The sequence below is a fragment of the Elephantulus edwardii genome, unplaced genomic scaffold, assembly GCF_000299155.1.
Source record: "Elephantulus edwardii isolate Elephantulus edwardi_28Jun2011 unplaced genomic scaffold, EleEdw1.0 scaffold00161, whole genome shotgun sequence".
In the NCBI taxonomy this organism is placed as follows: Eukaryota; Metazoa; Chordata; class Mammalia; order Macroscelidea; family Macroscelididae; genus Elephantulus; species Elephantulus edwardii.
In genome coordinates, this window is record NW_006399911.1 from 6500205 (window position 1) to 6526576 (window position 26372).

General features: G+C 40.3%; 1 protein-coding gene and 1 pseudogene across 1 annotated transcript in view; both read left to right on the plus strand.

The window, feature by feature from the left end:
* The window catches only part of EEFSEC (eukaryotic elongation factor, selenocysteine-tRNA-specific), a 384789-nt gene that overhangs the window by 38687 nt on the left and 319730 nt on the right, over positions 1-26372 (plus strand). The window lies entirely within an intron of this gene.
* Positions 5286-5723, plus strand: LOC102865718 (annotated as a pseudogene).

Sequence of the window (26372 nt, forward strand, 5' to 3'; positions counted from 1 at the left end):
TTTTTATTATTATTAATTTTAATAAAAATTACAGAGACTTAGGGTTTCCAGTCACTCATGGTTGTACTTTTCTCCCTGCCCACCCTCTTCCCCCAATTCACTGTTCTCCTTGAAAAGTAAAAGAAAAACTCTTTCATTGTTATGCAGTCCCCCCTCCCAAGTCCACTCCACTGTGCAGCCTTCATTCTGGACTCCTGTCATGACAATAATACCCAATCATATATCCCTTTTAAACAGTTCTCTCCCTCATCTGTTTCAATGCAATGTATATCATTCCTCCCCTCCTTTTCTGTCTTCCATCAACCCTCATGTCAGTCCTGTTTTACAACAGTGACTCTATGCAATATTTGTCCTTTTGTGACTGAGATATTTCACTCAGCATAATGTCTTCCAGGGTCATCCAATTTGCATAATAATTAATTATTATGCAAATTGTTTTTCAATGCTGCATAATATTCCATTGTGTGAATATACCAGAGCTTCTTTATCCATTCATTTGTTGATGGGCACTTGGGTTGTTTCCAGCTCTTTGCTATTGTGAACAAAGCCACAATAAAAATGGGTGTGCATATATCTGCTTGGGTGGCAGTTCTGGTTTCTTTAGGGTAAATTCTCAGTAGTGGAATTGCTGGGTCAAATGGCATTTCTATTTGCTAGAAAATATTTTAGAGGAAGAAATGCTGCCTGAGAAGGAATGAAAAAGAATTACAGTTAAGTAGCTTCATTGGACTAAGGAAAAAAATGATCAAGGAAATAAAAGACAAAATCCTGAAAATGTAGACAAAACACTAGAAGAATGAATAAAAAAGAAAGAAAAATCAATGTAAGACTTGATATATAAAATAAATGGAAAATTGGAAGCTATGGGAGCTCTGGTGGCCTAGTGGCAAGGAGCTGCACTGCAATTTTGAAGGCACGAAGTTCAAGGCCATAAGCTGCTCTATGGGAGAAGGATGGGCAGTCTCTTCCCTTGAGATTAACTGCCTCTGAAAACCCACTAGAGGATCGGCTTTGGGTCATTCTGATGCTATGGTATATAACATACAAAAACAGCAAATAGAAATTAGAACATTAAGACTAAATTTCAGAAACATATAGCACATGAGAAGGATAAAAGATGAAAACTTTGTAGATGTTCATTGAAATGAAAAATAACAAACTAAATTAAATTTTTTTTAAAAAAAGATGAGAACTGAAGAAATGGAACATAGTTTTAGTGAGATGGAAGACAAATCCTTCAGTACTAATCGGTTAGCGGAACAATCAGAAATAAGAAGGAAGGAAAATGAAAAAGTCCAAGAATTATGTTAGACAACATCAAGAAGAATAACTTACATGTGATTAGGATTCTAGAGCAGGAACAGAATACCCCCCCCAAAAAAAATTAAAGGACAGAGGGAAAGCTTTGAAGGTTTGCTGGAAGATTTATCAGATCATTTTAAAATGGAGAAAATATGCATTCAAGAAGCTGAGCAAACCACAAACATGATAGACCCCAAAAGAAGAATATCAAGACCCATGATAATACAAGTTTCAGTAATTAAAAACAAAGGAAAATTACTGAAAGTAGATTGGGGAAAATGTATTGCTACCTTCCAAGGAGACAAAATAGCACTAAGCTCCAGTTTTTCAGCAGAAACCAGGTAGTCAAGAAGGCAATGGAAGGGTGTGTATAAAACTCTGAAAGAAAAAAAATTGCCAACCAAGAATTCTATATCCTGTAAAATTGTCCATCAAATATTAAAACGAGGACATTTCCAGATAAACATAAATAAGGGAATTTGTGAAAACTAGACAAATCTTACACAAAGGAGTTCTTTGGACCAAGAACTCAAAACTACAGACAACAAAACAGAAATTAATATATATGACAACATCATTCAGAAACCAACCTAGACATAGAAATACACAAAATACAATGAGCATCTGATACTAAAAACAGGGAATCAGAGATATCAGTCCATAAATGAAGACAACTACAATGATAAAAAAGGAATAACATGTAGTTAGACAACATTTAAATGGAAAGTTATGGCAATTTTAGTCTTGGGAATAAAATAGTAATTTATAGAGTAACTTCCAAAAAAATGAATCAACTTTACTTATCCAAATAAAAGAAGATGAAAGCCATAAAGACTTGTTATGTACCACAGTGTCATGCATGACTCATAGTGATCCTGTGTACAATAGCTCTGAACCTTGCCCTATCCTGAGCCAGTCTAACTGACTCTGACACACCTAATCAATCCCGTTGCCCCATTTACCGTGTCAGTCCATCACATCCAGGGTTTTTCTCTCCTGAGCATAAGCACAATGAACTGAGCACAGAGAAGTAGATGGAACAAAGAAAGCTGCAGTACCTCAAAGAGTGTAGCAAATGAGAGCAACAAAACTGTATCTGTTGATAATGACACTGAATGTGAATGGACTAAATGCACCAAGCAAGAGGGAAAGAATGGCAGACTGGAAAAAAAAAACCCGTGACTCATCAGTATGCTATATGTAAGAGACACATTTTAGATGTAGGCCAAAAAATAGACTAAAAATCAAAAGGTGGAAAAATAGTTTGTGATCTTGAGCATTTCTTCATGTTGTTTTTGGCCATCTGAATATCCTCTTTGGTGAAGAGTCTCTTCATTTCTGACATCATTGCTCTTCAGTACTATGAAGAGGTCCCTGATAGAAGATTTGCTCAGTGCAATTCATTTTTTTAATTTTTTGTATTTCCTGACTGATGGTACCAAGCGTGTTGATTATGGAATCAAGCAAGTTGAAATTATTAACAATCTCAATCTGTCCTCTGTTTATCATGATGTTTCCATTTGGCCCAGTGGTGGGAATCTTTGTCTTCTTGATGTAGAGCTTCAATCCATACTGAAGACTATAGTCCTTGACCTTCTGCAGCAGGTTCTCCTCAGTTTCAGCAAGCATGGTTATGTCATCTGTATAACCTAGTTTGTTGATGAGTCTTCCTCCAATCCTGATACTACATTTCTCCTCCAGCCTTGTGATCTGTTCTTCATATAGATTGAAAAGATACGGAGATAAGATGCGTCCCTGACACACACCTTTCCTGAACCATGCAGTGTTTTTCTTGCTCTGTTCTGACAACTGCTTCCTAGTCCCAACTAAAGATTTCACATGAGCACAATTCTGGGATTCCCATTCTTCTCAAGGTTAGCCATAGTTTGTTGTAATCCATGCAGTCAAATGCCTTTGCATAGTAAGTGAAACATAGATACTCTTTTGGTACTCTCTGCTTTTGGCTAAGATCCATTTGATGTTAGCTATAATGTCCCTAGTGTCACGACCTGTTCATGAATCTCTTCTAGTCAGTTGGCCAAGTAGTTGTCCTGCAAATTTCTTGGCACAACTGGGTGATTGTGTCCAGGGCAGCATCTGTTTCTTGAAATATGTCAACTGGTATGCCATCTTGAGGCTTTGTTTTTAGCCAATTCCTTCAGAGCAGCTTGGACTTCCTCATTCATCACCATTGCCTCTTGAATATATATTGTTTCATTAAATTCTTCTGTTCCACCCAGTTATTTTTGATACATGACTCTGTGCATTCCCTTCCATCTTCTTTTGACACTTCCTTATTCAGTCAACATTTTCCCCACTGCATCTTGAATATTGCCCCTCAAGGCTTAATTTGTTCTTCAGTCCTTTATGTGTAAGCCCCTTTTTATTTTCTGACTCGAGCTCTGCACATTTTATTATAATAATTTGCTTTATCTTCCTGAGCTACCCTTTGAAATATTCTGTTCATCTACTTAACTTCTTGATTTCTTCCCTTTGCTTTGGCTTCTCGGTGCTCTAGTGCAGTATCCAGTCTCTTCTGATATCCATTTTGGTTTTGTCTTCCTCCTCTGTCTTTGTCATGACCTTTGGTATTATTCATGGATGATATTCTTAATATCTTCCCACAGCTCATCTGATCTTAATAGTGTTCAAGACTTCAAACTTGTTGCTGAAATGGTATTTAGTTTCAGGTGGGATAGACTCGAGGTCAGATTTTGGTTCTTATGGATTTGATTTTCTTTAGCTTCAGTGTGAACTTGCATATAAGTAGTTGATGACCACAAATCAGCACCTAACATAGTTTTCACAGCTGGTCTGAGCTTCTCCATTGATTCCTCCTCACCCCAGATGTAGTCAGTATGATTCCTATGTAGACCATAAGGTGAAGTCCATGTGTATAGTTGCTGCTTGTATTTCTTATAAAAGGTGTTTGCAATGAATATACCCTTGATTGTACATAATTCTATCATTCTGTCTCCAGCTTCATTTCTTTCACTAAGTCCATGCTTCTTGACTACCGATCCTTCTTCCTTGTTCTGAGTTTTTGCATTCCAGTCACATGTTATTATTAATGCATCTGTGTGCTTGTTTTATCTACAGTATTTTATCCATAAATTAAAAAAAAAAGTAAAAGCTCTAAGATGGAAAATATTTTCAAAAGTTGAATGCAAAACTTGGTCTGAATAGATTGAGTCTATTTTACTTTTCTGTTGTTGTAAACTGTAGAGTCAGAATTGATCATAGCTGACCCTCCAGTGGGTTTTCAGAGGCAGTTAATCTCATGGGAGGAGACTGCTTATCCATCTTTTGTGAAGCATCTAATAGCTTCTAACTGCATACTTTTGGGACTACAGTGCAACTTCTTGCTCCAAGGCCACTAAAGTGCCTTATTTTTCTGTTTAGTGAATTTAAGTTGTTTGATTCTATTGTATTTTCATTTACTTAACTTCAAAATTTAATGTTGTTTAATATTTAATATATAATGGTTGCATTTGATGATAAGTATCTATGATTAATTTATGATAAAATTTAAATTGTAACAACATTATATTTCTGTGAAACTGGTTTATAATGTCTTATTGAGATATAATTAATCTGCAATAAAGTTCTTCCATTAAAAGTATACAATTAATGGGTTCTTGAAATATTCTCAAAGTTATACAACTATCACCATAATAAATTTTAGTACATTTTTATCATCCCTCCTAAAAGTTCTATACCTATTAGTAGATAAACCTCATTTTTCCTTGACTCTTCCGACATTGGCCAACCACTGATTTACTTTCTGTCTTGTGATTTTGCTGATTCTCAACATTTCACATAAATAAATCATATATAATAACATGGCTATTTGTGTTTGACGTCTTATCTTTAGCATGTTTTCAGGATTCCTCCATACTGTAGTTGGAATCTATTTAGGCAATTTCTTTTTATGGATAAATACTTTAAAAACAGTATTAAGGCTTTCCCGAGACTCCGACAAGATGGTGGAAGTGGAGCAGAAAAAGAAGCGGACCTTCCGCAAGTTCACCTGCCGCGGCGTGGACCTAGACCAGCTGCTGGACATGTCCTACGAGCAGCTGATGCAGCTGTACAGCGCTCGGCAGCGGCGGCGGCTGAACCGGGGTCTGCGCAGAAAGCAGCACTCGCTGCTGAAGCGGCTTCGCAAGGCCAAGAAGGAGGCGCCCCCGATGGAGAAGCCTGAGGTGGTGAAGACGCACCTGCGGGACATGATCATCCTGCCCGAGATGGTGGGCAGCATGGTGGGCGTGTACAACAGCAAGACCTTCAACCAGGTGGAGATCAAGCCCGAGATGATCGGACACTACCTGGGTGAATTCTCCATCACCTACAAGCCCGTCAAGCACGGCCGGCCTGGCATCGGCGCCACCCACTCCTCCCGCTTCATCCCTCTCAAGTAGCCCTGTGACAATAAAGGTCGTGGACAAACAAACAAACAAACAAACAAAACAAAAAAAAACAGTATTAAGTTGTCTGAATATACTAAATTTTATTTTTTAATCCATGAATCAGTTAATGAACATTTAGATTGCTGCCACCTTTTGACAATAAGTTTTTGTGTACAAATATTTGTATCATTTCTTTGGCCAGGCCATATGGTAACTCAGTGTTTAAATTCTGGAGAAAATGCCAAACTACTTTTATCAGCAGCTGTATCATTTTATATTCCTACTAGCAATGTAGAAAGGTTCTGATTTTTCCACATTCAAACCTACACTTGTAATTGTCTGTTTTACTGATTTGCACATCCTGTTAGGGGCCCTACAGTATGTTCCAAGCCATCTGTGCAACAGAGTGAAAACCTGCCCCATTCCGTTTTGTTCTAATGGTCATTGCAATGTGTGAGCTCTGTTTTGCAGCCATTGTGTCAATTCATCTCTTTAAGGATCTTCTTTTTCTTCTTTTTTTTTTTTTCTGACTCTACCAAGCTTGATAGCCTTCTCCAGAGACCTGTCCCTTCTATAATATGTTCAAAACACTTGAGAGGTCTTGCTATGCTCTCTCTCACTCTCTCTTTTTTTTTTTTTTTTAAATTTTTATTTTGTGTGTGTGTACCATCAAATCAGATCTGACTGGTTCAGGAGGAGATTGTCCCTCCTTCTCCAGCAGAGCATCTGGTGGATTTGAATCACTCACCTTTGGGAATGCAGTACAGCTTCGCCATGCTCTCTTCTGAGGAGCATTCTGGCTATGCTTTTTCAAAGTCAGAGCTATTTGTTCTTCTGGAAATCTATGGTATATTCCGTTTTCTTTGCTACCTCCACAATTCAAAGACATCAATTCATTTTGGGTGTTCTTCTTTCATTCTGTGGATTTATGCATTTGTTAAAAATACCATGTCTTGAATAAGGTTCACCTTAGTCCTCAAAGTGACATCTTTCCTTTTCAGCCCTTGATGTAGATGGAGTATTGATGATGTAGGTATTGTTGATGTAGGTGGAGTATTGATGATGTAGAAGCTCTCATGACCTTTAATTACTGATGTGACATGATTCAAAATGAGAAAACAACAACAATAAAAACAGCTACAAACATACATTTGTAATTGCAAAGTGGAATGTACAGAGTATGAGTTAAGGAAAATTTGAAATGATAAATAATGAAATGGAAAAATTGAATATTGATATTCAAGGTATTTGCAAACATTTTTTAGGCATTCTCAAACTCATTGTCTTCAAATTGGAATTCACTCAAAGCTGACCTTACAGCAGGTTTTCAGAGACTATGAACTGCACAGTAGGAGATTGTGCATCTTTCTCGCTTAGAACTGCTGGTGGACAACAAACTGCCAGAGGCATCATTACCTTTTGGTTAGCAATACAACACAATGGACTAGGCTACCATTGTTGTTGTCATTGTTAGGTTTCATCCGGTGGACTATGACTCATAGCAACCCTATGAACAATGGATCGGAACTCTTCACTATCTTGTGCCATCCTTACCATCTCACCTTTCCATCAGATTTGAGCCCATTGTTAGGCCATTTTGTCGAGGCTCTTGTTCTCTTACACTGACCTTCTTCCACCTTTCCACACATGATGTCCTTCTCCAAGCACTCGCGTTGTTTCCAAGGTTTCACTTTTTCCAGGACAGACCTGTTAGTTCTCTTGACAGTCAGTACTTTTCCCAACACCACAGCTTAAAGACACATCAGTTCTTCTGTCATCTTTATTCATTGTCCAACTTTTCACCATTAGTGAAAAATGAGTCAATCATATTGATCTCCTGTGCAGAGAATGACAAGAAGACAAGAAGAATGACATCACATTCATTATCAATGAGGACATTTCAGAATCTGTCTACAGAACAGTGCTACCAGTGGTCTATATACCTGTATAGAAGAATGGTTAATAGGACTATTATTCAGATTTACACACTAATGTTAAAGAAATTGAGTTTTACCAACTTATGCTATCTGAAATTCATCAAAGATGCAATCAAAATGCATTGATAATTACTGGTGATTGGAATGCAAAAGTTAAAAACAAAAGAGAAGTATCATTAGGTTAAAAATATGCCCTTGAAGATAGAAAAGATACCATAGATCACATGAAAGAATTTTGCAAGACCAATGACTTATTCACTGAAAGTTTATCTGAATAAACTAGGAGCATCAGGCATTTGGCAGCTAACCAAAAGTTCACGTCCATAGTATGTTAATCAACAACATAAACATGTGGACTTGGCCAGATGGAATACACAGGAATTAGATTGCACTAAATGGGTTTAGAAGAGGTTTGCTGAGTTTAGAGGAGGTTGTGACACTAGATATATTGTAGCCAATGTCAGATGGATTTTAGTTGAAAGCAGAGTGCCAGAGGAATGTCTGTGTTTCATTGACTGTGCAAAGGCATTTGACTGTGTAGATCACAACAAATTATGGCTAACCTTTAAAAGGATGGGAATCCCAGAACACTTAATTGCGCTCATGTGAAACCTATATTTGGACCAGGAAACAGTTGTCAGAACAGAGCAAGAAAAACCTACATGGTTCAAAATCAGGAAAAGAGTATGCCAGGGAATGGGCAGTTGGACTTTAAGAGGAGAAATGTGGATTGGAGGAAGGCTCATTAACACCTTGTGTTATGCAGATTACACAACTTTGCTTGTTGAAACTAAAGAGGACCTGAAGCGTTTGCGGCAGAAGGTCAAGGTTGGAGTCTTCAATATGGATTGAAGACAAAGATTCTCACCACTGGGCCAATTGGTAACACCGTGACAGATGAAGAAGAGATTGAGATGATTAACAATTTCAGTTTGCTTGGTTCCACAATCAACACTCTTGGTACCAGCAATGAAGAAATCAAAAGATGAATTGCACTGGGAAAATCTACTGTCAGGGACCTCTCAAGGGTCCTAAGGGGGAATGATATCTGTCTAGAGACAAAGGTGTGTCTGATTTAGGCCATGGACTTTGCAATTACGTGCTACACATCAGAGGACTGGAGAATGATTAAAGGTCACAGAAGAAGAATTGATGCCTTTGAGTTGTTCTGGAGAAGAGCATTGAACATGCCATGGACTGTGAAGAGAACAGATATATCTGGCCTAGAAAGGGTGAAACCGAGATGCTTCTTTGAGGTAAGGATTTTGAAGCTCCTTTTCACATAGTTTGGGCATGTTGCCAGGGCAGAATCAGGTTGATAACAGTAGATAATGCTCATGATGGTAAGTATTCTATCATGTCCCTATTGGCAAATATATGTCTTCTCTGGAGAATTGTCTGTTTAAAGCCTTTGCCCTTTTTAAATTGAGTTATTTATAAATTTTTCTTTTTCTAAAAAGGTAAATTTTTTTCTGTGTTGGTTTTCTTACAAATTTCGTGTACAGTGGAGGAAGTGGCAAGGAGAAAAGTGCAACAGTAAATGAATGGAAACCCTATGTCTCTGTAAACTTTTATTAAAATTAATAAAAAAATTATTCAAAATGTACAAGGAAAGAGAAAAAAACTAACAAACAAATAAATAAAACCCCACAAATTTAATATACATTGTATTTCCAACTATCCTTCATTCACATTGTTTCAGTTATTTATAATTTTATTGTTACTAAAGTTTTTAATATACATAGTCCATTGTCAAATATATGATTTGCAGATGTTTTCTCTTATGTTGTGAGTTGTCTTTCATTTTGTTTATAGTGTCCTTTGAAGCATAAAAGCTTTTAATTTTGATATTTATTTATCCTTTTGTAATATGTTTTTGATGTCATAGCTAAGAAACCATTGTCTAATCTAGAGTCACAAAAACTTACACATATAGTTCTAATAGTTTTTTACCTTTTCTCCTTTTTTAAAAATTTAAATTTATTATTAATTTCAGTAAAAATTTACAGAGACTTTGGATTTCCATTCATTCATTATTACACTTTTCTCCCCTCCCAACCCTCCCCCCTAGTACACTACCCTCTTGGAAAAGTAAAAGACAAATTCTTTCATTGTTTTACAAACCCTCCCCTGGGTCCACTCTACCATGTAGCCTTCGCTCTAGACTCTTGTCATGACAAAAATACCTAATCATATATCCCTTTTAAACAGTTTTCTCCCTCATCTGTTTCAACGTAGTATACATTATTGAACCTATCCTTCTAGTCTCTCCCCAACCCCAAGGTCAGTCCTGTTTTACAACAATGGCACCATGCAGTATTTGTCCTTTTGTGACTGAGATACTTCACTCAGCATAATGTCCTCCAGAGTCACCCATTTTGAATAATATTGCATGAGTTCCTTGTTTATCACTGCAACATAGTATTCCATGTGTGAATATACCACAGCTTCTCTATCCATTCATTTGTTGATGGGCACTCACACTGTTTCCAACTCCTTGCTATTGTGAACAAAGCTGCAACAAACATGGGTGTGCATTAGTTTCTAATAGTTTTACATTTATGTTTTTAATCAGTTTGGAGTTAATTTTTATATATACTGTGAGATAAGATCCAGTGATTTTTTTTTTAATTTGGATATTCTGTTGCCCCAGCATTGTTTGTTGAAGAAACCATTTATCTACCATTGAATTGTGTTTGCATCCTTGTCAAAAGTCAGTCAATGTGAGGTCAGTTTCTGGACTCTCAGTTTTATTCCATTACTCTGTATATTTATCTTTACGCTGAATTACTTTTAAAAAGTTCTCAATTCTGAAATTTATTTGCCCTTGGGGTTTCAAATAAGATGTAATAGTAAAAGATTCTTATTGACCCTTGGAGCGGGTCATAGCTCATCAGACATTGTAAACCTTTTTCTCCCCCCTTGTCTTCATGGAACATCTAGGAGAGCCTGAGAAGTGGGACTGAGCCCATATGAACAGCAGAAGCAGTTTTTTAGATACCCAAGCACTGTGGCCTCACCATGATTATGTGGTTTCTTTTGGAATGGAAACATTGAACATGAAATGAGATGTTACAGGTACTAGATGGCAGGATTGACCAGGCCTCAACAATTTTCTCTTTTCTGAACACCTTGTTGTATAGAAGGGGGCTCCCAAGATAGCTTCTACGGCCCCCTGTCCGTATTTAATTGGACAATGGATACGTGTCAGAAGCCACAGATGCCAAAAAAATGTTCTCTCTGGGAATATGAAGCTTAGGAGGAAGAGCCAGAAAAACTAAGAGTCCTGCATATAAGTGTGTGACCGGAATGGTGTGCTAGATTAGAGGGCTGCTGCGATCACCAGAGCTGTGATCTGGGCTTTCCTGGAGCTTCTTTGTGGTACTTAAAAATCTCATAAAAGAATTCCTGTTTGGGGGGAAAAAATCCTTCTTGCTTAAATCAGTCAATCATTGCTTCCTCTGCCATAAGACCAGAAGAGCTGAATGGTGCCTAGCAATTATTACTGAGCATTTTGAGCAAAGATTTTATAGGTGGATCCTGATCCAAAGGGGGGAAAATGCAGAAAAGGCAAATTATGAAATTAAAACTTTCTGAAACTGCTGAGGTCTACTGCCAAAAGACAAAACAAAACAAAACAAAAACTATTGGAAATCTTTATACCTTCTAATGAAGTTTCTCCCTCTAATCTTTAAACCAAGCAGTTGTTTAGCTTAATTGGTTAAGAATGTGTCTACATGGAGTATTGTGCTCTTTTAAAGAATGACCTATAACTGATAAAATGACAATGACATAGATGATAAGTCTAAAGAACAGTGAATTTATTGTAATGATGATGAAATCACTTGATAAAAAGATCCTGCAAAAGATTACACAACTTGAAGAATGTCACTGAATTGTACATGTAGAAGTTGTTGAATTGGCGGTACATGGTTTGGCTTTTTTAAAAAAAATTTTATTATTTTGTGTGTGTGTACTGTCAAATTGGATCTCAATGGTACAGGAGGAGATTGCCCCTCCTTCTCCAGCAGAGCATCTGGTGGATTCGAACCATGCGGGATTGCAGTGGAATTGGTACATGTTTTGTTGAGTTTATTTTCAAAAACACACTCTCTCTTTCCTTTGCTTGTCAAAAAAGGACAAGACCTTTCACCAATGCATTAGTGAATTGGCTTATGTTGTGGTGTGTGGTTGCTGTTTGTTTTTACAAATAGACCAATAAACAGCATGATGATAAATGGATAAAAGAGTGAAGTTGTCAAGGATTTAATACTTAATAAACATCCATAGGTGAAACAGTCAACAAACCAGCAATGTCTATTGCGTTTGTGAAATCTTTTGTTAAGGACCTCTTTGTAATGCTAAAGAGCTGTATAAAGATTAAGTATTGGCCTGGTGTTAAGAAGTTGCTCTGCCAACTCAAAGCCACACAGTTCAAATCTACCAGCTCCTCTGGGGGAGAAAGATGGGCAGTTTTCTGTGAGGTGTATGGTCTCTGAAAACCTGCTGGAGGGTTAGCTATGAGTGTTTTCAGCTGGAAGGCATACAACAACAACAACAACATATACAAGAGAAAAATGGCCAATGAATAAGGGAGATTGAAGAAGAACTGATATGCTACACATTGACATTGAATTAGAGAGTCAGAGATGGACATACAAAGCTTTGTGCTGAACAGTTTGCCATAGTTCAGTATATAGAGAAAACTCCAGATGCTACGAGATGGAGAGTTAGGAAAACTTCCGAAGGTGACATTTGTGTGGGGTCCTGGAGGATTAATAGAGGTTGAAGTTTCAGGAAAAGGGTACATTCAGTACAGCAGAAGAGAAGAAAGCCATCAACGATATAAATTAGCATAATGATAGCTTTGTATGCATGTGAAAGTCAGCCTGAGCACAGTGGAGATTTTGAGGGAGGCATTAATAAATTATGTGGACAAATCAGAAATGCTCTTTTTGATAAGACTTAAGATGTGAGCTGGTTCCTACTGCCAAAGGGGCCCTTTAGAGTAGTGAGAGAAGATCTTCACCCTGAAACCCACAGCGTCCCTTTTCAGCAGGAAGTAGCTAAGAGAATACGCCATCCCCTTTTCCTTATGACTCAGGGTGAAGTCTCTCTCAGGGAGGAGTGATAGGGAATGGCAAAGGACACACTGACAAAAAAGATTAATCAGAACTGGCTTTGACAAGCACTGTGGCATTTGGACAAGAACAAACTGGAAGGAGGGTAGAGAGAATAGTGCAACAATGAATGAGTGGAAGCCCAAAATCTCTGTAAATGTTTATGAAAATTAATAAAATATAATTATAATTTAAAAAAAAAAAAGATGTGAGCTGGTAAAGCAGGTTGGACCCAGATTCTAGGGCCTTGTACCCTCAGCCAGGATGGGTAAACATTATGGAGAGGCATCATGAACTATAAAAGTATTTTTACTCAGAGCAGCAAAGATATGTGGTTTACAAAGTTCACCCTGTTGTCTGTGGTGGGTAAGCAGAGGGGAGAGAAAACAGAAGACCCTTTCAGAGGCCGAGACAGTGAATCAGGACAGGATTAGGTAGAAATGAAAATGGAAGGGAGAAGGAGGACAAGGATAGAAAACAGACTGGCCAAACTTGGTGACTGACTCTAGGAAAGTGGGACAGTGCTGTTTGAAGAAAGAGATGGAAAGGCAAAAGGGTGCTCAGAACAGATGGGTGTGAGTGTGGAGCAAGGGGTGAGAACTGCTACGATCTGCATAAGGTCTGGCAGGCAGACTGGCAGAGGGCCAGCACGCTGGGCCAGCAGCTTTGGGGGCCCCTCTTTTGTGGGGTAGATGAAAGGGGCTCCATTCGACTTTGTTTTATGCCAATCAGGTGCAGCTTTTGGATTCCTGGCGAGCTGCCATGTTGCTCCCAGGCAGAAGTTTGGAAGCCTTGGTATTGTTGACCCTTTGTACTAGATGGTGAAAGTATCTGCCTTGCAGACTGGCCCTGGAATCAGGTATTTGGAATGCATAGCTAATATGTTCCACTCCAGACCTTTGGTATTATTATTCCACAGTATCACATCAAATTGACGGTTTCCTAACGTTCTTTTACGTTTCACTGTATAAGCAAGGCAGGTTGCTAGAACTTTCCTTTGCTTCGACTGCCTCATCTACAAAGTTTGATGGTACCACCTTGCTTTCCTAAGGCTCCTGGTTCTCTGCTTTATGTATCAGGGGCATCCTGATCTGCCTGGAGTCTGCTCCCCAACTCCCCACCTTGTGTTCTTCAACTAGGGGTTGGACCAGGGAACTTTTGTGTGCAAAGAATGGCCTCATCTTGGATACTCTGCCTTACCTTCTCTTCCCTTGGGCAGCTAAATTGTAGTAAAAGGTTTAGTATGTCATGAGGAGGCTCATGCCTAGACTCTGTACCTTTGAACAGGGGGAGGTGGCAAGGAGTGGCATTCCTAAAGTTGGACACCCCTTCCACAAATGAAATGGAAGACCTAGATAAGGTAGTTGATAACTGTGTGGATCATAACAAGTTATGGCTAACATTGAAAGTAATGGGAATCCCAGAGCACTTAATTGTGCTTAAGTGAAACCTATACTTCGACCAGGAAGCAGATATCAGAACAGAGCAAGGAAACACTGCATAGTTCAAAATCAGAAAAGGTGTATGGCAGGAATGTATCCTGTCTCTATACTTTTTCAGTCTTTATGTGGAACAGATCATTTGAGAGGCTAGACTTTATGAGGAGGAATGTGGCATCAGGATTGTAGAAAGACTCATTACCAACCTGCATTATGCAGATGACACAACCTTGGTTGCTGAAACCAAGGAGGACCCGGAGTATTTGCTGCAGAAGGTCAAGGACTGCAGCCTTAACTATGAATTGAAGTTCAAGAAAAGAAGGATTCTCATCATTGGGTCAATTGGCAGCATCATGATAGATGGAGAAGAGATTGAGGTTGTTAACAGCTTCAGTTTGCTTGGCTCCACAGGTAACACTCTTGGTACCAGGAGCCAGGAAATCAAAAGATGAATTGCACTGGGAAAGTACTGTCAAGGACCACTTCAGAATATTGAGGAGCAATAATGTCTAGTCTAGAGACTAAGGTATGCCTGTTCCAATCCATGATCTTCAGAATTATTTCTATATATGAGAGAGCTGGAAAATGACTAAGGATGACAAGAAAAATCTATGCCTTTGAGTTGTGGAGCTGGAGAAGAGTATTGAATATACTGTAGATTGGCCAAGAGGAGAAGCAGATCTGTCCTGGAGAGGGTGAAACCAAACTTCTCTTTGGAGGTAAAAGTTTTGAAACTCTGTCTCACATACTTTGAGCACATGGCCAGGAGGGACTAGTCCTTAAAAAAAGACATCATGCTTGGAAAGGTGGAGGGACAGGCAGTACAGGCGAGGAAGATCCCAAGCCAGATGGATTGACAAAGTAACTGGAGTAATAGGGGTAGATGTGTCAGAGACAGCAAGATTGGCTCATGATAGAGCAGAGTTCAGAGCTGTTGTCCTTAGGGTCACTATGAGTTACAAGCAACTCTACACATAACAACAATAGACTCTGTGAAGAAGAATGTGGCATCAAGACTGGAGGAAGACTCGTCAACAACCTGTGATGTGCAGATGACACAAACTTGCTGACAGTGAGGAGCATGTGAAACACTTGTTGCAGAAGATCAAAGAATGCAGCCTTCAATATAGGTTGCATTTTAGCATCAAGAGAACAAAGCTTCTTACCACTGGATTGATAGCAACATTATGATAAATGGAGAAAAGATTGAAACTGTCAACAACTTCATCTCACCAAAATCAACACCTTTGGTGTCAGTAGTCAGAAACCAGGAGACATACTGCACTGGGAAAGTCTGAAGTTAGGGACCCCTCCTGAGGAGTAATGATGTCAGTCTGAGGACTAAAGTGCATATGATTCAGGTCTTTCCAACCACTTTCCAACCATCTGAGAGTTGGACAATGAATAAGAATGACAGAAAAGAATTTATGCCTTTGAGTTGTGGTGTTGGAGAAGAGGACTGAACATCGCATGGACGGCCAAAAGAACAAACAGATATGTCTTAGAGAGGACTGGACAGAGTGCTCTTTGGAGACAAAGATGATAAAGAGTTGCCTCACATACTTTGGGCGTGTTGCGAGGAGAGGTTATTCTTTGGAGAGGGACATGATGCTCAGAAAGACAGAAGGTGGCAAAGAAGAGGAAGAACTGTAGTTTGTCAGGAAGTGTGTTTGGCACAGTGTAGGACAGGGTTCATATCGGTTGCTCATTTGGTTGCTTTGGGTCATACGCGACTCGATAGCACCTAAAACAACAACAGATAAAGTAGTGTTGTGTACCTGGTGACAAATTCATCCTCTTTCAGTGCTTTCACAGTTCCTCTGATCACATTAAGTAGAGTCACACCCCTTGTGATGATGTGTGGAGCAAGCCAATCTTAGGAGCAGAGACACAGAAGGCAAAAGTATAGTAATAATGTTTAATTTTTATGATTACCTTCTGATCTTGGCAATATGATGGTTTCTCATTTATAACAGCTATATAAATTTTCCTTTGAAATTTTATAAAAACGGATTGAAATTTTCCCTTGGCTGGGAAAGTTTAAGAGCATGAAGCAAAAGCAATTATGTAGAGACAAATGTTGAGCCATAGTGTGAGTAGCATACAGCTAGATTGGAAGATCTGCTGCTGTGCTGATTGGATCCTGGTATAGGACAGAATCTAAGCAGCGAGTTGGATTTGAGCCATACCAGTCATCCATCACCTGGGTGGCACTGGTTCCTTTTTGCAACTTTCTTTTTTTTTTTTAAATTTTTTTTTATTGGGAAAAACATATTGGGGGTATAAGGAGGTGAGGGTTGGGGGCAGAAGGGTGAGGATGGGCCAGGATGCAGTTGCAGAGCTGCACAGTTTGATCGGTGGGGGAGCAGGTGAAGGAAATGATGAGGGTCCAGTGGGGACCAGATGCTACAGAGGAATGACAAGCATTTTCCAATAGTAATTAAACCAACTGTCTTATTGATTTGGGAATTGGATGTCGACTCTCTGGCTTCTTCATGCTGAACAGGGGCGTAGATGTAAAGGGGGGAAGGGAGGACACTTTATCACCTTACTGGTGGTCTTGGGTTAAAGTTGCTTGCCTTCTTGCTCTGTTAGAAGATATTTTCCTGTCATTTTCTCCCCTCTGGACTGCAAAGTGTTTTCCCAGGTGGGTCCGGTGGGGATGGCTGGTTGAACCCAGAAGCTCCATCCTCCTTTGCTTCCTTAGCTGTCAGTTGTATTTCCTTTTTATCACTGGCACTGGGTTCAGGGTCAATTCTGGAGTAAAACTCAGTGTTAAGGTTACCTATAGGAAAGGGAGCAAACCTAGAGAGAACAAACTTGTGAGTTACAAATAGAAGGGCTTTGAGGGCGTTGCTTTCAGGTTTACTGCAGGGGAGGGTGGCAGAAGGTGGCCTAGGTAACATTCTCTGGATACCCTAGGCATTCTTTTTTTCCCCCTCCTTCCCCACCCAGGGGTCAGATGGCACAATCTGGGGACTGAGGAGCTCACCCTGAGGGATGCGACGGCTCCCCCGAGCCGGGGGCCGAGGGCAGCCCGCCCCGGGCAGAGGGCCGCGACAGCTGGCCCCCAGCCGGGGCCGAGGGCAGCCCACCCCGGGCAGAGGGACGTGACGGCTTGCCCCGAGCCGAGGGCTGAGGGCAGCCCATCCCGAGCAGGGAAACACCCCCCAGGAGCTGGCTGGTATACTCCCCCTCCAATTGCCCCTACCCCAGTCTGGTTCCCTTGCTTGACTGAGGACTCTGTGGTCAGGGATAGCGTTTCCAATTCCAGCACTGCCACTTTTACCCCCCATAAGTGGTCATACTATATTTTGAAGTAGGTGTCACTGCCCTCCCCCTTTATATATGATAAAGGGAACCAGAGAATTGTGAACAGACTCCCCCCAGGTCTAACCATCTTTTGGCAGAAGCATTCAACAGAACAAAATATGTGATGCATTTAGGATGTTGGTCCTCTTGTGCATGCTGCCACTGTTAAGGTCATCAGACTCACAGTGTCTTTCAGCAATCCATTGCATAGGTAATCATCTTCTTTGGCCTGTCCAATGCATAGGTAATCATCTTCTTTGGCCTGTCCAATGCATAGGTAATCATCTTCTTTGGCCTGTCCAAGGAAACCCAAACCTGCATATGGCAGGCATGCATCCCATCCCCCACCTCCTACGCAAACAGCCAGCGGGGTGCACCCTCCCCCCAGCGCGGGAGGCCTGCGGGAGGCGCGGCCCCCCCAGCGCGGGTGGCCACTGGGGGCGCGCCCCCCCCCCACCCCACCGCATGGGCGCTCGGCGGGTGCGCGGCCCCTCTTGTGCAGGTGGCCGGAGGGTGCCCGCTTCCCCCACAGCCACCATCCTGGCTCCAAGAATTCTCTCCAGACCATGTCCACTTTGCGGCAGAATGGTGGCTTCGCTGTACCAGTCTAGAGGAGGGCCGGTGCCCAGCATCCATCCTGGGTGAGGGAATCCATTTGTTCCGGCCGTGGAAGCTTCATGGAGCTGCAGCGGCTATGCGGGTGGCATGGGCTCTGCAGGGGGTGGGGGTTGGGAGCCACGAGACTCACCCTTTTCTCCTTGGGAATCCTTGAATTCCTGTTGTTGAGCCTCGATCTTCACTGAGGGCCAGTCATCAACTGTTTAAGTGTTCAATTATCAATAAGCCAAAATCTGTGGAAGGCCATAATGGCCCTGCTTTAAGTGGTTCACTGCTCCCGCAGCTCACCACACTGTCTCTGCCTCCGCCCCCATCTTGGATCTCCCCTTTTTGCAACTTTCTGTCTGTCATGTGTCTGTGGTTCTGATCTAGAACTGTGTTAGGAACCTGACAGTTCTTGCTGCTAGTGCCCTGTTGGCATTCCTCTTCACATGGTTAGTGACCAACGTGGTGGTGTTGATGTTGAACCTTCTCTTCTGCTGCAAGCTCATAAGATGGTATGCCTTTGTGCAAGCCAGACTCTTAAACTCGAGCTTGTTGTATTCTGGATTGTATTCCCCCCCGCCCCCTCCTTTAAGAATTGTTGTATTGTTAGATGTCATCGAGTCCACTACAACTCATAGCAACTCTGTGAACAACACATGTGAACCTTGCCCTATCCTGAACCGTCTTCACTCTTTCTGGTATGCTCAAGCCCATTGTAACACTGTGTCAGATCCATTTCATTGAAGGTCTTCCTCTTTCACTGACCTTCCATCTTTCAAAGGATGATATCTTTTTCCAAAGACTGGCTCTTTTTGACAGCATGCCCAAAGTATGTGAGGTAAAGTTTCACCATATTACCTCTAAAGAGCACAGTAATTGTACTTCATCCAAGACAAATTTGTTTGTTCTATTGGCAGTCCATGGGACATTCATTACACTCTTTCTGCACCACAATTCAAAGGCCTTGATTCTTCTAACATCCTTGTTTGTTGTCCAACTTCCAGATACACAGGAAGCAGTGCACAATACCATGGCTTGTTTCAGGTGCACTTTTGTCTTTAAGAAACTGACATCATTGCTCTTCAGCACTTTGGCACAGATTTTCCCAATGCAGTATGTCTTTCGATTTCTTAGTTGCTGTTACTATGGGTATTGATCCAAATAAAATAGACAGTTAACAACTTTTGTCTTTTCTCCATCTTTCATGATTTTGCCTGTTAATCAAGTGGTGAATAATTTTGTTTTCTTGATGTTGAGATGTAATCCATACTGCTCTTTTGCAGCAGGTGTTACAAGTCTCCTGCATTTCCATAAGCAAATTTATGTCATCTGCATGATGAGAGTTGTTGATGAGTCTTCCTCCAGTCCTGATGCCACATTCTTCTTCATATAGTCCAGCTTCTCAAATGGTTTACTGAGCAAACAGAATTATAGAGGTATAGAGAAAGGATACAACATTAATATATATCTTTCCTGATTTTAAACCATGCAGAGTTTCCTTTTTATGTTTGGACAACTGCTTCTTGGTCTATGTTTAAGTTTGGCATAAGCACAATTTAAGGTTCTGAGGTTCCTTTCTTCTCAATGTCACCCATAATTTGTTATGATTTGCACAGTCAAACACCTTTGCATTGTCGAGAAAACATAAATAAAGGCTTTTCTGATATTCCCTGCTTTCAGCCAATACCTATCTAATATCAGCAATGGTATCTGATGTTCTACAACCTCATCTGAGTCTAACACATAAAGTAGAACAAAAAATTGTTGAGGGGCAGGCCTGAATTTAACAGCTTTGTTTTTATAGTGCTTCCATTGCACCGCAGTCCTGAAGGCATGCAGTTCAAATCCACCAGCTGCTCCACAGGAAAAGGATGGGTAGTCTCTTCCTATGCGATTAACTGCCTCTGAAAACCTGGGGAGTCAGCTGTGAGTCTGTTCTGACTCGATGACACACAACCACAACAACCACTCTTGTGTTGATTTAGTCTGGAGCCTCTTTTTCTCTCTCTCTCTCTTTTGGAAATCCAGTGGAGAGTCATCAAGAGTCAAAATTTACTCTAGAACAGTGGATTTGTTTTTTGATTTATATAATTTGCGTAGTTATTTGGGTGGTAATAATGATTGATTACTCGTCTTACATACTTTGGACATGTTGTCAGGAGGGACCAGTCCTTGGAAAAATATATCACACTGGAAAAGATAGAGGATCAGCCAAAGGGAACAGGACCCTCAAAGAGATGATTGACACAATGACTGCAGCAGTGGACTTGAGCATGATGGGAATCCTGAGGGTAGCACAGAATAGGGCAGGGTTCTTTTCTCTTCTCCATAGTCTCTATGAATGATAATCAACTTGAACATACCTAACAGCAACGACAGCCATTAAAAACATTTTAAAAATTTCGACTTTGCCTTGTACCAGCCTGTGTACCATGCCTGTGCACTGTGTGCTCTGTATACATCACTTTATATAATCCTCACAGGAATCATATAATGATGTCATTGCTTCCTTTTACAGAGAGTGGCAGGAATCAAAGCAAGGGCAAGTGGTGTGCCTAATATTAAATGCTAATTATAATTAGTTGGCTGCATAGGATTTGAGAATAGTTTACCCAGCTCCAAAGCTATTTTTATTTGCTGTTCTATAGCCTCTTTGCTTTCTCCTCTCCAAAGGAAAAGGAAACTTGTGTCAGTAAATATATTTCCTGCATTGATGGCCTAATGGTAAGAAGCTGCACTGCAATCCTGAAGGCACACGGTTAGAATCTACCAGCTGCTCCGTGGGAGAAAGATGGATAGTCTCTTCCAGTGCGATTTCCTGTCTCTGAAAACCTGGAGGGTCAGCTATGGGTTGGTTTTGATTCAACAGTACATAACAACAACATGCAAGTGTAATCTGTTCTTTGGAGACTGGTGGTAGCACCTTTGAATCCTTCAGGGGTTTGATCGAAGAAGGAAAATGCCCAACTAGAAACAACATGTACAACTATTGTTGTTATCGTGTACCGTTGAGTTGGAACTGACCTGCAGCTTACACTCTGATAAGTTTTCAGAGGCAGTTAATCACACTTTCATGGAACAGCTGGTGGAATTCCAACTCCATGCCTTCAGGATTCAGAGCACAACTATTGTACCCAATATTCTTGGTGTTGAAGAAGTTCATGTTTTGCAACCTTTCTTTCTTGGAGCATGAAATTTTTTTCTCTTCACAGAGTAGACAAGGCACCTGAGTGGCATATTAAACAGAACCACAAGACTTGGAACATCAGAGACAATAGAGTCATCCTTTGGGAACTCTGATGTCACGACCTTCTGTACTGAAGGATATGAAGCCATTTGTATGGGTTGAGTATCCTGTTATGTGACCACTATACGTTTTTTCCTGCCCAGGAAAAAAAATGGCCTGTCTGGAAGGTATCTATGTCTCTACATACCTCTGGAATGACAGAGAACAGCATGGCTGGTGAAAATGTGGATGTTACTTTAACAATAAGTTATTAGAAAGTTTTAGCCCACTCCAAACTTTTGGGTCTAACTGTGCAAAAATCTATCTGGAGCCTTGTGTAACTTCTGCTCTGTGGTTTGACAGTCCCTGTTCTGATTCATGGTAACCCTATGTAATCTTTACAGAAGCAGGTGTTTATCTTGAAGTGTATTGAGATGGCTTCAAATTTCTAACCTTTAGGTTAATAATTGAGCATAAACCATCTGTGCCACCCAAGGACCTATCCTAGGAGTTAATGTTAAGGAAATAACCTGAAATGGGCCACAATTTTATGTACAAAGATGCTCTTAGTAGCATTCCTTACAGTAACAAAAAATTGTAAACCACCCAAATGAAGCAATTTAAGAAGTTTTATGCAGTTCTTCCTTAAAATGATCTTATAAAGAGTTTTTAAGTACATGAAAAACCATATTATATAATGTTAAGTGAAAATTAGGACAAGGAATTCTGTTCGGCTTATTTCAGTAATATGCAGAATACATAGCTATAGGAAAAGAACTAGTAGAAAACACCCCAAATGCTAATGGGGACTCACTTTTTGGGGGCTAAGAATGTAGGTGACTTTTCGTTTTCTTTTATACAGAGGGCATTTTTTTCCTTCAAGTTTGCGGTATTTTTTCCCCCTTTCCCTTTCCCAGGGTCTTTTCTAAAACTTCTACAGTGAAACATTATTAGTTTGCCAGCCCCCTTCCAACCTTATTCTTGTTACATAATCATCAGTGTATAGATCTGGCTAGGAAGTCCCTGGCATTCCTCTGTGAAGGCTTTGCATGGCTGAGGTGAATTGGGGGTGTTTCCTGACCATCTTCTCTTGATCCCTTTGTTTAAGCACAAGGGTCTGGTTTCAGTAGCGGCATTACAATTAGTATTTAACATGATCTTTTCTTGAAGTCTGTTGGCTGTTTGGAATATGTTCTTTAATCCAAACTTGTTTTAGAGTTTAAGGGCCAGGCCATTTTGTGGCTTTTGGATTTGAAAAAACATGAAAGAATTCTGTCCTCTTTTTTATTTGTTTAAATATTCAAGCATTTAAAATATTTGTTCCTTTCAGATAAACAAAACACAGCTGATTTTCCATTGCTGTGCAATGTTGGCAAGAATTCCCAGTGCAGGTGATTAACTCCATGGAAATGCAGAGGACAGGCTTTAAAGAAATAATGAAATAACTCTTCGAAAATTGTCACTCCTCTGCCTTGTAATAGAAAACCAAGCCTGGGCCTTGGTGCTGAGTACAGTAATTAGCCCAAGTCACACATGTAGACTTGTGACTACTGTCATCTGCAAGATCTGTTTTACCTAGTGAGGTGCATGGGTCCCCCAAAATGTAGGTAAATCTTAATTGGGTGACTTTATCTCTGTAATGGAGATAACAGAATTATTCTATCAGGTTTCAAAGATATTGCTAAGTATCCAGACATACCTCCCAGTATCCCCAAGAGGTGGGTTAGCTTGTCTAAGTGGTAAAGCTGAGGGGTTCATCCAGGATTTCAGAGGACTACAAAGTCTGTATTAGTAGTTCAGATTGCTCCGGCTCTTCTTGTCAGAAAAATGTGCTTCACTTTTTTCAGTAGTCTTTGGAGCCCAGGCAGAGAATCACTCTTCAGGAAGTAGCTGTGGCCTAACTAGATCTGGTTGAGTCTGGTTGAGCACTATCATGTTCGGGTGTCCCTTTTGTCAGCTTTGTGCTTGGGCTTGGAATGCAGGGCCTGCATATCATGTGGGACAGGGTGATTTGGGCTAGGAAGCTGAAGAAGGCCTGAGAAGAATGTTTCTCTGAATCTCACCTCACTCACTTATTGCCTTGAGATGGGACTGACTCATAGCTGACCTTTCAGTCAATTTCTGAGGCTGTAAATCACATGGGAGGAGATTTCCTGTCTCTCTTCCATGGAGCCACTGGTACGTTTGAACCACTGGAGAGATTCGGCCTTTGGGTTAGCAGCCCAATTCCCGACACATTATACTACCAGGACTCTCTCTGTACTTGACTAGGAGCATAAAAAGAAAACTAGTAGACTTAGTTCTAGTGACTACCTACCATTCCTATTATTCAAAAAGGGAATGCAACAGAATGTAGAAAGTACTGAATGATATCATTAATATCACATGCAAGTAAATTCTTGCTGAAGATTATTTAAAAAAATGACTGGAACAGTATATGAACAGGAAACTATTAGAAATTATAGCTGGATTCAGAAGAGGCCATGGAATGAGGAATACCACTGCTGATTTCAAAAGGATCTTGGCTGAAAGCAGAAAATACCACAAAGACATTTACGTGTGTTTTCTTAATTATGCAAAAGCATTTGACTGTGTGAATAACAAATCATGGCTACCATTGGGAAAAATGGGAATCCCAGAACACTTAATTATGTTCATATGAAACTTATACATCAATGAAGAAGCATTGTCTGAACAGAACAAGAGAACACGGCATGATTTAAAATCAGGAAAGATCTGCATCAGAGTTGTATCTTTTCTTTATACCTATATCATTCTGTTTACTGAGCAAGTAATTTGAGAAGCTGGACTTACTGAAAAGGAATGTGAGATTAGCGCTGGAAGAAGACTCATCAACAACCTGCATTATGCAGATGACATAAATTTGCTTGCAGAAAGTGAAGAGGAACGTGAAGCACTCACTACAGAAGATCAAGGAATACAGCATTTAGTATGGATTGTATCCCAACATCAAGTAAACAAAAATCCTCACAACTGGGCTAACAGGCAACATTATGAAAAATAGAGAAAAGTTCAAGTTAGTAACAATTTCATTTTACTTGGATCCACAATTAGCACCTGTGGTAACAGCAGTCAAGAAATCAAAAGACAACAAAGAGTAGAAAGCAATTAAAACTTTAAGAGAAGTTAGTCTTTGCAAAATCTCAAGTGCAGGAAGTTTTGCTCATCAAATAAATAAGGTTGTTGTTGTTATGTGCCATCATGTCACCTGTGACTCATAGCTACCCTATGTACAACAGCCTTAAACCCTGCTCTATCCTGTGCAAGTCTTGTTGTCTCTGGCACACCTACACCTATTACATCAGTCACTGAATCATTCCATCTCATCCATCACCTTTCTTGCATTATCCCTCCACCTTCCCAAGCATGATGTCCCTCTCCAAGGACTGATCCCTCCTTGCAGCATGTCCAAAGTAAGTCAGACGAAGCTTCAGAATCTTTGCCTCCAAGGAGCAGCCTGGTTTCACCCTCTCTAGGACGAATTTGTTCTCTTAGCAATCTATTGTATATTCAATACTCTTCTCCAGCACCACAGCTCAAAGGCATCAATTCTTCTTCTATCACCCCCAGTCATTGTTCCACTCTCTGATGCATAGCAAGTCATTGCAAAGACTATGGCCTGTATCAGGTGCACTTTAGTCTCTAGACAAACATTGTTGCTCTTTAGTCCTTTGAAGAGGTGTCTGACAGCAGACTTTCCCAGTGCAATTCATCTCTTAATTTCCTGGCAGCTGGTACCAAGAGTGTTTATTGTGGAGGCAAGCAAACTAAAGTTGTTAACAATCTCAATCTCTTCACCATCTATCATGATGCTGCCAGTTGTCCCAGTGGTGAGAATCTTTGTTTTCTTAATGTTGAGCTTCAATCTATATTAAAGGCTGCAATCTTTGACCTTCTGCAGCAAGTGCTTCAGGTCCTCCTCAGTTTTAGCAAGCAGGGTGTGTCATCTGCATAATGCAGAAGACATAATCCATTGAGAAATCTGCTGTCCAAGACCTCTCCAAAGTACTAAAGAGCACTGATAAAAATTTAAAGACTAAGATGTGCCTGATCCATAGTGCCATAGTATTTTCAGTTTCTTCCTGTACATCTGAAAGTTGGACAGTAAATAAGGATGACAGATAGAGGATGCCTTTGAATTGTAGTGTTGGAAAAGAGTAGTGAGTAGCCCAAGACAAGTTTGTCTTAGATAAAGTGCAGCCAAGATGCTCCTTAGAAGCAAGGATAGTGAAAATTTGTCTCACAAACTTTGGGCATGTTATCAAGAGGCACCAATCCTTGGAAATGGACATCATGCTAAGAAAGGTGGCAGGTCATTGAAAGAGAAGACCCTCAACAAGATAGATTGACATGGTAACTGAAACAATGGACTAGAACATTTCTGAGATTGTGAAGATGGCTCAGATAGGGCGAGATAGTACTGTTGTTCATAGGATGGCTATGAGCTGTAGTCTACTTGATGACATCTAAGAACAACAACCACAACAACCACCACCACCACCTACTGCTGTGAACTCAAAGGCCATGTCTCTTTGTTAGTTAGAGTCTGCCAGCAGTTTCTAGGGAGAGAGATGGGCAGTCTTCTATACGATTATTGCTCTAAAACCCAGTGGAGGGTCAGCTAGTTCCCAGTGATGGGAATAGATTTTGAATCTATAACCTACTAACATACAGGGAGCCCTGGTGGCCTAGTGGCAAGAAGCTGCGCTGCAATCCCAAAGGCCTGTGGTTCGAATCCACCAGCTGCTCTGTGGGAGAAGGATGGTCATTCTCCTTCCATGTGATTAACTACCTCTGAAAATCCACCAGAGTGTCTGCTATGGGTTGGTTCCAACTTGATGATACTCAGCAACAACAACTAATATGTAACTCCAAATGAATATGAAAAGACAAGATTCTGAGCAAAATCTAATTGGTCATTTTAAAGAAAGTTTTTCCATTGCCCAAGTCTCAACATGCAACATGAATGTTTTCTGGTTAGAAAGAAGACAGTAACAATTACA